This window comes from Piliocolobus tephrosceles, unplaced genomic scaffold (genome assembly GCF_002776525.5).
Source record: "Piliocolobus tephrosceles isolate RC106 unplaced genomic scaffold, ASM277652v3 unscaffolded_10842, whole genome shotgun sequence".
Taxonomy (NCBI): Eukaryota; Metazoa; Chordata; class Mammalia; order Primates; family Cercopithecidae; genus Piliocolobus; species Piliocolobus tephrosceles.
This window is the reverse complement of record NW_022291913.1, coordinates 1-5,486: the sequence shown is the minus strand read 5'-3', so window position 1 is coordinate 5,486 and position 5,486 is coordinate 1. Positions and strand designations below refer to the sequence as shown.

The window sequence follows — 5,486 nt, the reverse complement described above, 5'->3', positions numbered from 1 at the left end:
TGGGTCACAGGAGCTGATGGTTTATAACTTCCTGGGGACACTCAGCCTGTGACCTTTGTGCATGAATCTGCTGGGCTCCTTGTAGTGGATGACAGGGACTATATCCCAGAGGTGCTGTGGCATGCACAGTGGCGTGGTCCCATGGGGGCGGGGCCTCGAGCGCCTGCCAACGCCAGGTGGCAGGTGCTGATGGTCATGTTGGCTTTTCCTTAGGGAGATGTGCTCATCACGTCCTGCACGTACAACACAGAAGACCGGGAGCTGGCCACAGTGGTAAGTCACCCCCGCTTCCCCCTGCACCTGCCCAGGGCGAGTGTTCCGCCTGGGCTGTCTGAGGAAGGAGGGCGGGTCTTGACTCCTCACTTAGAGCATGGGCTCATCCCCTCAATAAGCCAGTCGTTCTCAGCACCTGCTCCCTGAACCTGCAGTGGCAGCATCACCAGGGAGCTTGGGATAAACGCAACCTCCTGGGTGCCACCCCAGGCCCACTGAGTCAGAGACATGGGCGGTGGCACTGGGAAATCCATGTTTTAACAAGCTCTCAGCGGATGTTGACCCCTGCTCAAGGTTGAGAAGCACTCACACCAAGAAACTTCTCAGCACCCGGGGCTGGTGTGGGGAGAAGCTGTAGGACAAGAGGTTGACCTCTGCCCCGTGGAGCTCAAGGTGCACCGGGGAGACAGGCCTGAAGCACCTGCTGCTAACAACAAGCAAAATTACAAAAAAGAAACTTTCAAAACCAGGTTGAGGAGCCAGAGGTGCAGGGACCTGGGAGGACCTTGTCAGAGATGTGGCTGTCACATGGAGCCCAGGGGAGAGGGGAGGAGGTGGAGGAAGGCTCCATGCAGGGGCTGTGTGCGGGAAGGCCCAGAGGACCAAGAACATTCTCAGGATGGAAAGGAGAGGAGGAGGGGGTGGAGACATGGGGAGGGGTCAGGCAGTGTGAGCGTCAGCTGAGGATGCATTTTGGCTGGGCTGTAGACAGGTCAAGGAGAATCTGCACTGGGGAGATCTGTTCTGAAGGCTGAGTGTGCAGGCAGCACCAGGACACGGGCAGCCACGTGATGCACCACGCAGCAGGGCTGCTTCGGGGAGCCAAAGGGGCTGCTGTTCACAATTACCTGGGTCCCGGGCACAAGCCAGGGCTGTCCTGGCACACGGGCCGCCCTGCCAGTGGATCTGTGCTAGCTGCCTCGGTATCCATGGTGGGCTCCAATAATTATCCTGTGAATGGTGTGGCTCAGAGTGGAGCAGACCTGGGTTACAGCTACCGGGACACCCCTCAGTGCCAGGAACTCGAGTCCATGTCATAGCCCTATTCTTTGTGTTTTAATCCAATGTGGATTCACCCAAGGTTTACTGAGCCCAGACTGCCAGTGGCTTTCTTTTTTTTTTTTTTTTTTTTTTTTGAGACGGAGTCTCGCTCTGTCACCCAGGCTGGAGTACAGTGGCACGATCTCAGCTCGCTGCACCCAGCTCAATGCACCCTCCACCTCCCTGCAACCTCCACCTCTCGGGTTCAAGTGATTCTCCTGCCTCAGCCTCCCAAATAGCTGGGACTACACGCCACCATGCCCGGCTAATTTTTGTGTTTTTAGTAGAGACGGATTTTCGCCATGTTGGCCAGGCTGGTCTCGAACTCCTGACCTTCTGATCAACTCCCCCCTGCCAGCCTCCCAAAGTGCTGGGATTACAGGTGTGAGCCACCATGCCCGGCTTCATTTATGCTTCTTTTTAAACAGCTTTACTGAGATGTAATTCACATGCCATACCATTCACTCATTTAAAGTGTGCAATTCTATGGTTTTTTGTAAATTCACAGATCCATGCAACCCATCGTTGTGGTGAATTTTAGAACATTTTCATCACCCCCAAAGGAAACCCCATATCCCTTAAGCAGCCGGTCCTCATTCCCCTCCCCGCTCAGCCTGGCAACTGATCTATTTTCTGTCTCTGTGGATTTTCCTATTCTGGACACTTCATGTGAATAGTGTCACACGATACGTGGCCTTTCGTGTCTGGCTTTTTTCACAGCATGATGACTTCGAGGTTTCTCCATGTTTTAGCGTGGGTCAGTACCTCATTCCTTTTCATGAATGAGTAACATCCCATTGTATGGATGGACCACGTTTTGAGTCTCCATTCATCCACTGATGGGCATCTGCATTGTCTCCGCCTCTCATTTAGTTTTCACACCAGTCTTCCAAGGTAGGAGTGTTTGTATTTCCCATATATATATATATATATATATATTTTTTTTTTTTTTGAGACAGAGTCTCGCTCTGTTGCCCAGGCTGGCATGCAGTGGTGCGATCTCAGCTCACTGCAACCTCTGCCTCCCAGGTTCAAGTGATTCTCTGCCTCAGCCTCCCAAGCCTGGGATTATAGGTGCGCACCACCACACTCAGCTAATTTTTGTATTTTTAGTAGAGACAGGGTTTCACCCTGTTGGCCAGGCTGGTCTTGAGCTCCTCATGTAATCCCTCATGCTGGGATTACAGGCGTGAGCCACAGCACCCAGCCAGTGTTTGTATTTTCACAGGTGAGACATAAAGGCTCAGAGAGGGCAGGCACTTGACCAAAGTCACACAGCTGATAGATGCCTGAGCTGGAATTTGATCCAGGGCCTTGTGCCTTACAGTTCTTACCACACCTTTTCTGTCTCCCTTGGATTTCAGGTGACAACTGCCCTAGGTCCCTGATCAAAGATTCGGGGTTGGGGGGGTGGGAGAGCTTTGCCAGTCCTTTATTCTCTCTAGAGGAGGTGCTCAGTATATCACGGCCGTGGCTGACGTCGGGCGCTGGCTACAGCTCAGCACTGCTCTAATAACTCATTCTAACCACACCAAGCCTTGCTGAGACCTCAGAGCAGATCCCACCAGGAGACACAGCGAGGTCCAGCCACTCAGGCTACACACACAGCGAACAGGAGGCAGGGCTGGTATGGGGGCAGGTGCTAACCCCAACTGTGCCGCCTCTCGGCTGAGCACCTGTGCAGTGACTGAGTGAGCTCACAGACACAGGGCTCTGCAGGTGGAGCACCCCACTCAGGGCCCCAGCATCGCCCCATTCTGCAGGCACAGCCCCAGGGTCAGGGACGGGAGGGTCTTGCCGGGTATCCAGCCAGGAGACTGCATATTTCCTGCCCAACCTGGCTTCATGGCGGCAGAACCAATGCCACATTCCCGGGCATTCAGGGCTGCCAGGCCTGGTGAGCACCACTGACATCTCAGATGCCCGTTCTTCAGGTCGAGGCCCTCGGTGCCAGTGTCTCAGCGGGCAGTTCTGCGGCGTCCCTGGCCCATGCCCTCCTCTTGGCGGTGGCTACATCACAGCACCAGGTGGGATCAAAGGGAAAGGCAGCTTCCCAGGTGGATCTGAGCTTCTCATGCTCTGACAGCCCCTCACCTGCTGATCCAAGAGACAGCGGCCTTTGAAATTCGATTTCCTTCCCCAGGTGAAAGAGAACAGATCCTGCACAGGGTCAGACTCAGTTCCCTTTTGATGTCTGCGGTGGCGGAGGGTGGGGAGGGACGGGAACTCACACAGAAGGCCTATCTGCCCGATCTGACGTGGGCGGGATGGATGAGAAAAGCTGGGAAAGGAGGAATCTGGCCCAGAGAACAATGCTGGCAAAACCCCGTCCTGGCCAACAGGCGCCAGGTTTGGTCTCTGGGCAGAACTGCCCCATGCTCTTTGTCTACATGGGAGGTGGGGGCGGCAGCTGGTGTAAGCGCCACACCGAGCTTTTCCCAGTCCCTTTGTTCTGCCATAGAGCAACGATTGCCTTTCTTCCCCACTAGCCAGATGAAATCCCCAGGCCCACAGCAGCTTCACAAACAGCGGGGAGCCTGGACGAGCAAGGGTGGCCAGGGCGTCATGTCCCGGCACCTGACCTGCTGGGGTCTGAGCTGCTGCCGGGGGGAGCTTTGCTCTCTCCAGCCCCAGCTCCTCCAAGCTGCCAGCATTCTTCTTCCTCCCATGGCTGAGGCTCCACGGTCACCAGCTCCAAGAGCAGCAACCCAGCTAGGGGCTTAAAGTTGGCAGTGGGGACCCAGAGGGTACCTGTCCTGCCCCTCCCATGTGATGGCAGGCCATAGGGTTGCCCTGAGAGGCTGGAGGTTGTCGTGACCTCTAGTCACGGTCCTGTCTTCTACAGTCCCTGCTCCCCTCGGAGCCGCATTCGAGAAATGACTGGTGGACGGCGTGGGGCTGCAGTGGAAAGGGCCTCCCTTGCAGTCCTTGGCTCCAGGTTCTCACTGGAGGTCATGGGGACAGCTTCCAGACAAAGACTGGGAGGCTGGGTCCACTCAGGCTGTGCCACCAATGCTGCGGCCACCACGGGGTGTCCCCTTGCCCACTCTGAGACTCAGTTTCTGTACCCATAAAATAGGCACAATAACACCCCCATCCACTTGTCCGGTTTCATTTTTCTTCACAGCATCATCAGCACCTGAGAGGAATGTCCTGGTTAACTCACTCGCTGCCTGTTTCTCCTACCAGTGGTGGCAATACCGTGAGGGCAGGGACTTAGTTCCCCAGAGCATGCCTGGCACGGTGCAGTGAACAGACAAGTGGACGCAGTGAACACGTGGATGGGGCGAAAGCTGCTGGACGGCAACGTCTGCGTGGCACGGCCCGGGGCTGACGGGTCTTCTCCAACTTGCAGGGTGGCTTTGGGATCCTGGAGGAGATGTGTGTCAACTACGTGCATTACTACCCCCAGACGCAGCTGGAGCTCTGCAAGAGCGCTGTGGACGCCGGCTTCCTGCAGAAGTACTTCCACCTCATCAACAGGTGAGGGCTCCCTGCACAAGCTCCCTGCTCCCCCGGGAGCCCCGACACAGAACCTCTGGGCCTGTCAGGCAGCTGGGCAGATTGGAGAAGTCCAGGCTAAGTTCTAGAAGCAGAGACCTGTGGCGGCATCACTCACCCCTCCCCTCACTCACTTCCTGCTGAGTCTGGATTTGGCTTGAGAGCCTCCTCAACTCAGCCGGGAGCACCCACCTGCCAAGGTGACAGGAGAGGTGAAGCCGTTGCTGGTGAAGGCAGCATCTGGGACGGCCGGGCAGAGGCAGCAGGGCTGGGGAGGAGGCGGTAGGAGGGTCTCTCCAGGGACAGGACTTGAGCTGCAGGGAGGAGCTGTCGCTGGTGCCCACTGGGGTCCCTGCCCATCGGCTGCTCCCCAGCCTGGCTGTTCCTTGTCCCCACCAGGTTCAACAATGAGGACGTCTGCACCTGCCCTCAGGCGTCCGTGTCTCAGCAGTTCACCTCTGTTCCTTGGAACTCCTTCAACCGCGAAGTACTGAAGGCCCTGTACAACTTCGCGCCCATCTCCATGCACTGCAACAAGTCCTCAGCTGTCCGCTTCCCGGTGTGCTGCCATGGGCATGGGTGGGGCACGCAGTCGGGCAGGCCTCATGGGGGATCCCAGTGAAGGGTGATGGGCCTGCACTCTGAAATGCTGGCAAAAGCACTCGCACAAG

The 5,486-nt window shown here is 56.6% G+C and overlaps 1 long non-coding RNA gene across 1 annotated transcript; it reads right to left on the bottom strand.

Annotated features, from left to right (window-relative positions):
- Positions 1-2,240: 2,240 nt before the first annotated feature.
- On the bottom strand, positions 2,241-5,486 carry LOC111523985. The gene is made up of 2 exons (XR_002725658.1): positions 5,272-5,486; positions 2,241-4,684 (listed from the first exon to the last, which is right to left on the bottom strand). It is a non-coding gene; the product is annotated as an uncharacterized LOC111523985 (long non-coding RNA).